We start from the raw sequence: 12,439 nt of genomic DNA on the forward strand, positions 1-12,439 counted from the left end.
CTAGATGACACACTGAAAGGTCTGATTGAGAAATGTAATAAACATGAATAAGAATATAGAAATGACCCCCAGATGCCCACTTACTTAATTATCACTGCAGAGGAATGTTGCGTTTTATATAACTAGTGTTTTGTTTGTTTTGTTTTTCTTTTCTCAAAATGTATATTTAATTTGTATTGTGAAGACATGCTGTGATAGAGGTGCTTTGCTGATGACAATGGAATGCAGGAGGTCACAGAAAATGGCTGCCGTGCTGTAACTGAATGTTTGCTTGTGAATGAAATGGGCCCATGTGTATGTGATAAAAGAGAGTCGAGTGAACTTGAGAAAGTAGAGTTGGTTGTGTTGATCAGATGTGATGTGTGAATGATTGTGCGTAGTGAAGGTGTACTAGGGAATTGTGGAGAAGTTGTGCAGGAATTGAAAGGGTTAATGTGATAGTGCGAGTGAGTTGCCATTTTTTCATGGGGACGCCCATAAATAAAAAATGTGCATTGCAAGATTGGAAAAAGGATTGATGTTGAAAGCATTAGTAGCAAAATGCTTTGTTTGATATTTTCTATATTTTTTCTGTAACTTGTGAGATCAAGAGAATGCAGAGACATATTGTAATTCTAAAAGAAACAGTAATTATATTTGATTGCTGCAGAAGGGATTAATAGTAAAAGTGATGTAAAATTCCCTAACAAAATGTTTTATCAGTTCAGTTCATGATTTCTATAAACTGTTGAATGATGCATGTTTACAAATTAAAATGTTAATGGTTTTAGACGACCAACAAGAACATAATTTTACAAATCTAAGAATATAGGTAGAATAGGGGCTGTTTAGATATGACTGGAATGAATTAATTAGAAGGAGCCATAGGAATGCATATTGCCAATACAGTTGCGCAGGTCAAGTAAGCTTTAAATGTAAAGAGAAGAAAATGCAATAATCCACTCCAGATGTTCCAAGTTCTGGAGTGTAAGGGAATGTGGTAATATACCCGTTATAGAAGAGAAATTATTCTTAGTTGTATAATATCATGAGAAACTGTTAAAAAAAACATAGATTAAGGGATTGATGGATTGATAGGTACTTTCACCCTTGGAAATGTCAGGATGTTGAAACTTTATTTTGTTTACAGGAATGCAACTAGAATTACACTGACACTACTTAAAACATGCCGGACGGTTTTTTTGTATGCTTCTAACTGATTTGGTTAAGATACTTTCAGATCAATATTAAAGATTAGGATTAAGTAAGATAAACAGATACAATTTTTTTGGTTCAAAGCTCCAACCCAACCTAGCCAAAAGGGTATGTCTGGACCCCAAGGGGGGGGGGGGGGAGGGGCGAGGGAAAAAGTCGTACAAAAAGTGTCTGTACTAAAGATATTTAAACAATTGAGAGGCTTTTTAGGTCTTATTGTATTGTACTTAAAAGGTGATAGACAGCAGGAATTTAAGAGTACTGTAACTTAGTTCTTGTGTTAACTCTGCTATATTACAGCAGTTAGTTAAGATTGAATCCAGATGTCACTTTGTTTCTCATGTATTCAAGAGGAGGGAGGAAATGTACTATGGGGGGATGATGCTGGCATATGAGAGAAGATCCAGCAGCACAGCATATGCAAATTGAAAGGGTCTGAGCCTGCACATCCCTAATGCAAATATTATATGTAGTTCAGCTAGCAACCATAGGGGACTAGTGAGACACAGGAAGATGAAAATTATGATTACTTTTTTTATTTTTCATCTTTCTTTAATGATAATGATTGTTTTGAATTAATGAAATCTTTTTCGATAAGTTATGTTATTGTAAATTATAGATAGATTATACATAGTTTGTATTAGATTTTTTGTTTGCTGCTTTTCAAATGCCGACAAATTTCGTTTTAAGTAAGGTCAAAAGCACATATCAGAGAACATACCCCAGAAGAGGAACTGCTCCAGCAAACCAAGTTGGCCAAACAGGCTACAGTAATATACCTACCTGATATTGGCGACCAGAAACAGCAGAAACATTGAACCTGATTTTGTTAAAAGTTGCAGTTACAGGTTCCTCAGAAGTATGACTTGGAAAGACTTGCACGACTTCGGTTGATGGATGGATGGTTGAGCACCACCTCTGTCTGCCACGTGCACTATTCTCAGTCTGAGCCCAAATACTTCATGGAAGCACTCATCAGCTTAGAGATCTATGGTAAAAATAGCCAAGAAGCACTGGATAGCCCCAGACTTCAGTTAGGCTGCATAAGCCTACCCCTAATTGTTGCACAGCCCAGGAAAAGTGATCACGGTACTAAAAGAAGAAAGAAAGGAGTACCTCATAGATGTTATTCCTTCCAGAAACGAAAGATTGATTTTATATAGTTGGTTAAGTGTTGGGTATGTTCTGTGTTTAGACCTGTTGTCAAATTGACTATGGTCTTGCAGGGTAGCAAACACAATAGAAACAATATGAACAATAGGAAAAAGGAAAATAAATGACAGAAGTAATTCGTACATGTGAAGTACTTGAGGTCATAGAGAGTGACAAAGGTAAACATTTTATTAAAAACATTTTTAGAATGTATCTTGGAGAATCTGAAAATAAATAGGACCCAAAGCAATGATAGAGTGTAAAGACTGAATTATACAGTCAAATTGAACTATGAAAAGTTTGTGAGAATGTTTATTTTTTAATATGATTGTTAGTCAAGAACTTTCCCAGTGTGAAACGTAGGATGATAGCTTATAGAATACTATTTGGTATAGCTGCTAGAACAAGATGTGGCTTCCTACAAGTGTTACAATATGAGCATAGTAACTTGATTCAATATGTGATGCATATATAATAGAAACTAACCAAAGTCCACCACCAGGTGTTCTCTTATGTTCTAGATCCCAATTCAATTGCAGCACCTAGAAACTGCAACCAGGTGATTGGGTCGTGATAAAGAAGCATCTAAGGAAAAGTCCTAGGACCCAGATACAAGGTCCTTATCAAGTTCTCCTAATTACTCCAATGGCAGTAAAGGCGGCAGAAAAGAAAATTTGGATTCGCCTCACACTGCAAAATCATTACATAAGGGGAGTTGGAGTAATTTGAAGTTATGAATTGATATATGTTGCTAGGCCCTAAGCCAGACAAAGGCTTGTGAGGATGTACTGTATACTATGATTCGTTCTTATTATAGTTTTGTTTCTAGTTTTATCAATATCCAGATCTAGTGTAAAAAATGGTCACAAAATAGAAGCTTAGCCAGACTATTTAATACTGTTATAGATGAAATATTTGATGTGTTTGAAATAATTACGAATTAATTGAAATTCCAGGTGAAGGTTTTGGGACAGTTTAGGCTGATCCTTGAGTATCTCACAGTTACACAGGGAAGTAAGTGTAAAATAGTGAGACCTGTTTGCTGTAATTATATAGCTGATAATTTATCTGAGCCAATATATGTACACTTAGAGAAAGTTAAGAAATTGAATGACCAGTTTAGGAAGATACATAATGATCCAGAGTATAATATTGATAGTAATGGATAGTTTACACGGTTGAATATGTCAAGTTGGTTCAAGGGAACAGAAGCATAGTTTTCAGGTATTTTCATGTTAATAAATAAAGGATTGAAAGTCCTAGTCATCTACATGATTGTCAGGATAGATATATGACTAATAAGGAAAATACTTACACTTGATTACTGTTCTAGGTTTAAAGCGTCTAAGAAATGTCAAAGACAACTATGATCCTGCTACATGGACATACCCAGAACTTTTGTGCAATTTGAAAGACAAGAGAACCATTGCTTTGCAGAGACTTATGTGAACAATGTATGGAAATAATTGAAGGCTTTTACAAGAATACGGATGAAAAGAAGATACAGGACTATAGGAACTGAGGGACTCATCACCTATGTGGTCTTGAATGGGCACTGCCCCATGCAGCTACCTCGTTAGGAGGGATAACTTGTTGTGTGAAGTAGGGACCAGATACATAGGGGGTGGGCCATGGCTAGGTAAGCTAGAAAGACAATAGTATGTAAAATTTGAATCGAAAGGGGGGAATATGTAGAAGCCATATTGGAATAAGAATCCATTTTGTTTTTATATGCAATGTATGCATGGAGGGTGGGTGCACAGGACAGGATGGAGTTAATTAATTGTACAGACCCTGTTATAAGTGCACAGAAAAGCATATGTACATATATGGTAAGGTATGCGATATCAATGTTTAAACAGAGGCATAGTCTCACTGCAGATAATGAATACCATGTGTTAGACGGAATCTATAAATGTGGGCTGCCATGCTGAATAAACGCAGAGATATGGAGATGCTTGTGGTGCATACAGTTGTGTCCCGTGTCTTATTCTCTACACACATGAACATATGTAGCCTTTAGCAAACAAGACTCTGAGGGTGACCAATAAAGAACTAATTCGCTGGCCATAGCTAGTGAGGAGAATTCACAGAGCATATTATTATAGATGTTCTTTGGGGTCACATTGGTCAGAAGATGTATCTCAAGAATAACCTCTTAGATATTTATACCAATGTGTTGTTCCCCCTCATCATCAGCATGAAGCAGATCACAGACGTCTGCTGGTATATGCTTGTTGTATAAAAGGAGATACTATTAATATACCTACAAGTTGATACCCCCGTGGTTGTAATATGGGAGGCTTTAATTGACATGATTTAGTGAAATGTGACACAGACATACAGTACCTTGGTCTATGAGAAACATGAGGAAGTCATAGCAGGTGTTGAAAGTGTTCGCCATTAGCATCCTGGCCAGCTGATCACACAAGTGCAAAGTTAAGGCCAGCTGTTCACCACCCTAGTCAGCAGCACAGTCCAAAATTCAAATAGGGGAGCCACACCAACTGCCAGTGAGGATATAACCAGTGAGGATGGCAGTTGGTGTGGTTCCCCTATTTGAATTTTTGACTTTGCTGCAGCCCCACCTCTGGAGCTGCCACTGCTAGTCAGTAGGTATTCCTGCTTCTGACAGTGGTGGTGTGTACTGAGGGAACCACATTCATCTTGTCTGTGTGTTACTTGCTGATATAAACCAGTACACATGTGATACCCTAAACTATGAGTTTATTCACAATGTAATCAGACAACATAGTATAACAATAAAGATGGCAATAGTGAATCCTTTGTAATGTTTATTTTATTTTTCAGGAACCTGCAGATCACTAGCAAACTCTGGACTTCGAACCTGCAAACTATAAATGGGTAAGTATGCTCTAGTGGCGATTAACAAATGACTAATTTTGCAATTCCCCTAACATCTCTAAAATATATACAAAAACCTCACGTGAGTATGATAAACGGACAAGGTTACATCAAGAATACAATTGCAAAGTTTTCTATACTCCTTTTTAGGAAAATGTTTTCCTCACACTACTGCACTTTACATGTCTCATACACTGCTATTTCAGCGCTGAAATAGTTAATAGGGTGCACCATTCGTTGCCCGGGATATGAAGAAAAGTTCTTAAACTGCTCCAGCTACAGTACGTGTCTGTATTTAATGCAACACTGTAATCCTCTGTAAATGATCCTGCTGCGATGGTGTTGGTATTACAGTCAGTTCCTTCTCTGCTTAGCAACCTTAGTTCATAGTATTACAAGTGCTGGCAGTGAAGTGTCGCCCTAACACTGCTGGTAACTGTTGTACCTAACCTCCAATATGGGGTATCAGGGGGTTACTCTTACTATTATGAATGCAGTCTATAAATCCCACGCTGATCACTGCAGGGACTGCTGTACATATGTAACTGTGGACAACTGTAGGCCTCCAGTTAATAAGCGCTAATGTCACTGAGTGTCTATTTGGGAGGTTGCAGCAGCTTTCTTACCTCCGGCTCCTTTACAAGCTCAGTCTCTCTATATTTCCACAGCTCTGCCTGAGGCACTCCCTTAGGGGTCATCTGACACACCTCTCTTATGCTGATTGTTCTCATGAACCTCCCCGGATGACACAACTTGGTCCCACCGGATATTCCCCGCCTCGGAGACCTCCGCTGCTTGTCCCAGAGTCTGGCTGCAGCCCTCAGGTAAGCATCAAGGCAGCGCAGCCCCTTCTCCTATCCAGCTACCTCACCAACTGCACACACCAACTGCCATTTTTCTCTAGTTCAAATCCTTGAGCCTGCTACAGTACTCACTGGTCCCCTAACGTCCACCACCACTGAGTGGGGCGTGCAAATAGTCCCTGAACCTTAATGAAACCAGTTAAATCATGCCCTATATTAAACAATGGCAGGAGTCACATTAATATTTTACATTTTCATAGAGGCACATCAGCGTGGGTAGGAACACAGGGTGTTGATGAGGTGCCACACACAGCTAAAAATAAAGGTATGGTCATATTTGCCGACAATCAGCTCCAGCCTTCCGGGAGGGAGCTGATTGTCGGCTAGCAGCAAGGGGCGGGGCCGGCCATTGACGTCACCTTGGGGGCGGAGCTGGGGCGGGGCCGGCATTGATGGCACATTGTGGGCGGAACTGGGCGGGGCCACGTGATCGCGTCATCGTGGCCCCGCCCCCTCTTCACAATACCGTTATTTTTGCCATTGTGAAGCAGGGGGCGGGGCTACGATGACACGATTCAGCGTGAATCGCGTCACCGGCCCCCCGCTGCGGGGGTTTGTAGTTTTTTCTGGGGGGAGGTCGGGAGGGTCGCAGGCTTCCGTGAGGCTTGCCTGCCTTTCCCGGGGGCCGGGAGCAGCACCCGAAAATCGGGAGGGTAGGCAAGCCTGGGTATGGGACTGGTTACTTTCAGCAGGATGATGCCACCTGCAACACCTCCAATGCGAGCTTTGGTGAAATTGCTTTATTCTTTGATATTTCCAAGGGAGTTTGGCCACCAAGGTTGCCTGACCTTACACCACTGGATTTCTTCGTATGGGGCATGTTAAAAATGAAAGTGTACCACAACAAACCACGGACTCTCATGGCACTGAGGGCCTGATTCAGACCCGCTCGCGAGCGCTGAGCGCTCGCAAGCGGGTCGATGTTGGCCAAGTGCGCATGCACGAGACCCGCATAGCGCCTGGCAAGCCGTCGCTATGGGTCTCGCTACAAAGGGGACGTGCTGTCGATGTTGAGTGACAGCACGCCCCCTTTGGTGGGCGTGCCTGGGGCGTTGCTGCCCAGATGGAGGCGTTCCCATGGGAACGCCTACCGTCTGGGGCCGGCCCCACTGACATCACAAATGATGTCAGTGGGAGTGCTTTTGGCTCTGATAGAGCCAAAAGCACTCCAGGGTTTGTGGCAGACGAGACCCTACCACAAGGGTCTCGTCGCAAGCCCGATGGTCGCGATGGTCTTGACCATCATGACCATCTTTTTGGCCGCTCACTATAGCTGTGGGTGGTCACCCACAGCTATGCGAGCGGCCAGGAGGCCGCTCTAAAAAAAGAGAGGGAGGGCACTGATTCAGAGCGAGCGCTCTGAAAGAGCGTCCGGCTCTGAATCAGGCCCTGAGAGAAAACATTCAGCGGGAAACTGAGACTGTGACTCCCAATATGTTAGTTAAAACCTTCTATAACATGGAGTGATGTGTTCAAGCTGGCCTGGATGCTAATGGCGAATGCTTTTAACACTTGCTTTGACTTTCTCATGTTTCTAATAGACCAAGATATGTCTGTGTCACATTTAACTAAATCAGGACAAATACTTTAAAAGTTATAAGAAAAACTTTATGGCCAATAGCGCGTGAAACACCCTGTATAAGCTGTGGGCCACTATATTTCTAGGGCCAGGCCACGAATACTACTGCAGTCATCAGTGCACACACCCAATATTGGGAAGCAAAAAATCATAAAAAACTGAAACCATCTACACCGATCATTGGCACAGGTTATTTATTGGTGCTACACCACTAACAACATGGGTCAGAAAGTCAGGAACATCCCATCAAGACAACTGGCAAGAACATGGACGTCCCTATTCAATCCACCTCTGCTGTTAAAGGATTAAACCACATACAAGTTAAAATGTAGTAATAAAACTAATATCTGAATATTTTAGCTTTGCTTTCTTTTGTTCATCCCTTGCTCCATTTCCCTAAACCAAGGATTCCCAAACAATTGGCAAAATGAAGTGCAGTAGAAGATGACAACTTACTCCAATGATTTAGATAATAAAGGAAGCAGATGGACACGAGCATGATAGAGCAGAGCTGTGAAGTGTTACCAGTCATGTAATGTCAGGTATTCTAGTGTCTATGGGCCTGATTTAGCAAGGATCGCAACTGCAATTCCGCACGCAATCGGACGATTGTTGCGTTCTGCGCATGCATATGCTTCGCAGTGCACATTCTATGAACCAGCCACTGCGATCGGGACTGCGAACGCAGAGACTACGCAGACCCATCGCAGAGCGATTGACAGGAAGTTCTGTTTGGGGGAGGTGATGTGGGATGGTAGATGAAACGCAGGCATGCCAGTGCGTTTGCTGAGGTTATCAATTTCTGTGTTAGGTCAGACCTTGTGCAAGTGTGCGTGAGGCTCCGATGGTACTCAATGTTATCGATGGTTTTGCAGTCTTGCTAAGTATTACAGATGTGTGTAAGGTAAAGTGGGCACCCTTATGTTGTGCTGTGACAGCATAGCGATCGCAGAGGATTAGCATGTTTTCGCAGTGAGACTGCTTGCGTAATCGCTATTGCAATCGCAGTTGAGATCCATACTGAATGAGACCCTATAACTTATTCTAGAGGCAGTGTGCAGTTTCTACCCCAGGCACAACTTGTCTGTCATTACACTTCATTCTACCATCTAAAGATGTTGAACCTCTCTTTTTTTAAATTATTTTTTAGTGTTCATGAATGGTCTTCTTTAATATAGCTACGAACGGTGCATTTCTCTTGGTTAATCATTTTCAAACATCCAGGATTTTTTTCATCAATAATAAATAAAACGTAGAAATGCCACTACACCTTTGGAAAGAGGATAGAAAAGGTCATTCAAAATGTATTTTGTTTTTAACACACTGTATGAAAATATTAATGTTTACAAGACGATACTTTGTTTTATATAAGGATTATGTAATATATTTTGTTTTTAGAACAAAATATATTTAGTGCTAAAGCTTTGTATTTTGTGAATAACTTGTGTAACAGCGCCACCTGCTGATTGCAGTGCAGAGAGAAGTTATATGTACAATTCAACGTTTGTGATATCACATAACAATGTTTGTGCAAGAACATCAGATCTTATTGAAATCCACAGGAATTGTGACTAAAATTCTCTATAATGGGCACTGCATATGGGAAGAGATGGTCAGGCTTTGCGGAGTTGGGAGGAGGCGCACAAGTGTGCTCGCTTTTTGCACCCAGGTGGGATAACAATATTTTGTTGATTAGTTAAATGAAGTGATCAGTGTGGTTTCATTCCAAGACGTCATTATTCTGCCTGTTCATCCCGTACTGGAACATTCTGAACCTTCCAATTCTGCAGGAATACACGTTACTAGATGTATATCAATCACTGTAATAAAACCTTAAAACACACAACACTAACACCTCTAGTGTCCCATCACTCATATGACTCATTGTTTAAATTAAACTTAACTGAGTAGTGTATTTGGAGAAAATATCAAAGTTGAAGTTATAAAAGGAGTGCAGAACCCCATGACATCCACGGCTCTTGCTTCCCAATTCCCTTTACGTCTCCCAGTGGTAACCATCAAGACGTATGCGCTGTGTGACTCGGATGCATGCACAATACTTCCAACATCTGCCAACTGCATGAATATCAGCATTGTGTGCAGTTATCGTGCACCTCTGATTCAGGCCCTGTGTCTGTTACACCCATCAGCCATAACATTGACATAACTGACAGGTGACGTGAATAACATTGATTATGTGATTACAATGGCACCAGTCAGGGGGTGGGATATATTAGGCAACAGGTGAACACTCAGTTTCCGAATAAGCAGTGGTTAGTACCTGCCAAATGTGGTCCAAGGAAGGAGAATCGGTAAACCAGTGTCAGGGTAATGGGCACCCAAGGCTCATTGATGTGCATGAGGAGTGAAGGCTAGCCTATCTGCTGCTATTCCACAGAATAGCTACTGTAGCGAAAATTGCTGTAAACGTTAATGCTGTCAGAACACACAGTGCATGGCAGGCCGGTTAGCGTGCCCCTGCTGTCCATCACCGAAAGCACCTACAATGGGCACGTAAATGTTTGAACTGGACCATGGAGCAATGGAAGAAGGTGGCTTGGTCTGACGAATCATGTTTTCTTTTACATCATTTGGATGGTTGGGTGAGTGTGTATCGTTTACCTGGGGAAGAGATGGCGCCAGGATGAACCATGGGAAGAAGACAAACCGGCGGAGGCAGTGTGATGCTCTGGCTAATGTTTGGCTGGGAAACCTGGGATCCTTGCAATCATGTGGGTGTCACTGTGACACGTACCACCTACCTAAACATTGTTGCACACCCCTTCATGGTAACGATATTCCCTGATGGCAGTGTCCTCTTTTAGCAGGATAATGCACCCTGCCACACTGCAAAAAATGTTCAGGAATGGTTTGATGAATATGACAAAGATCTCAAGATGTTGACTTGGCCTCAAAATTCTCCAGATCTCAATCAGATTGAGCATCTGTGGGATGTGCAAGAAAAACAAGCCAGAGCCACGGAGGCCCCAATTCGCAACTTCCAGGACTGCTGCTAATGTCTTAGTGCCAGATACCACAGGACATCTTCAGAGGTCTTGTGGAGTCTATGCCTTGATGGAACAGAGCAGTGCCGTTGGAAGCAGGTAAGTCATTGCTAAACAACCAGGGATGGTTTGTCGACATTCTATCATGTAAATATTTTGGCAGTGTCCACATGATGGATGTCAATATGCTCAATGTCGACATGCTGCATGTCGACATTTCGACCATATCCTCATTCTCGTATCGACATTATGAATGTTAACATGATGAATGTCAACGTTGTATATCACACCCCTGTGATATGCCGCAGTCAGTCCAGCCGGACCGCTTGCTCAACCCTCTGGCTCTAATACACGCTGCTCTTTAGTGTGGCGGTGACTTTTTACCATACACGTTACTAAGGAAGCAGAGAGCCTCGTGCACAGCCTCACGCTGCTACTCCTTATCCTCCAAACAGGAAACAGCACACGTCTCCGTCACACTACAGAGCAGCGTGTATTAGAGCCAGAGGGTTGAGCAAGCGGTCCGGCTGGACTGACTGCGGCAACTCACATCACAGCACACCGCTCCCCTCCTCTACACATCGTATGGACAGCGCAACACGTGACATTCAGTGAAGACGCCGACCGGTAAGCCCCGCAAGTGGGACGCTGTAGTCACACTGTGCACGGCTCACATTGCCACCGGGACATTGCATCAGACGGTGCAGAAACACGTATGTATATATTTGCATACGGAGAGCTACCTTCCTATACAAGGTTACCCTTACTTCCCTAGCACACTACAAGTAGCCAAAGAGACACACATATATCTGTCTTTTTAGACATAGGGTACCGTATATATTTACGGGAAGGTAACCCCCTCAAAGGGCACACCTACCACCCAGACATTATTGACCCATTTGGGTACATTTCTATTGGCTGCCTTTTTCACTGCAAATTGGTGTGTGGACATAAACTGAGCTGATACTATTATATAAGGGTACCGTATATATTTACGGAAAGGTAACCCCCTCAAAGGGCACACCTACCACCCAGACAAACTTGGATCCTTCCATATAGGACTTAGTCATCAGATATATTTTATCAGATCATTTATTATACTCCTATTACCAGGAGATATAATAGTTTTTATAATAGCTATTCATATCACTAGACACATTGGTACATTGTGTCTATATAAATTAAATAAATTAAAATAAATAAAATATTGTTTTATAACATCCATTAGATCTGTCGTCATCTCCACAATTTTTACATCTGTTACATCCCCTATATTATGACAAGGTGAGCGCATGGTACAATATCTATTTTTATCTACATTTATCACAGTAAAGAAATATTGGAAGTTGAGAGCAACCTGAACTTAAGGCCACCTGCTTTATATTTGGATTAGTGATTTTATTTTAAATATGTTGTAAATAATAATTTTCTACATTATATTTTCTATAACTTGACCATATAGGATTTAATTTACTATTGCTATTTTATTTTACTATTTTTAAGAACAGAATTTTTATTTCACATGCTTTCCCCTTTAAATAAATAATATAACAACATTGACAGCTATATAACTTGTAAGAATACAGTCTCACATCCCAGGCAGCTGTAATAATAATAATAATAATAATAATAATAATAATCATATGACTGTAGTACTGTATATACAGTATTATGTTAGATTACGTTTCTTTCCTTTAAAATTAATTTAGTCAGATACATCTTGTTTTGATGGTATATTGTGTAAGTATAATATATTTAGCATGTTATGGTTATTGACTAGA

The sequence above is a fragment of the Taudactylus pleione genome, unplaced genomic scaffold (genome assembly GCF_031769625.1).
Source record: "Taudactylus pleione unplaced genomic scaffold, aTauple2 ptg000069l, whole genome shotgun sequence".
NCBI lineage: Eukaryota > Metazoa > Chordata > Amphibia > Anura > Myobatrachidae > Taudactylus > Taudactylus pleione.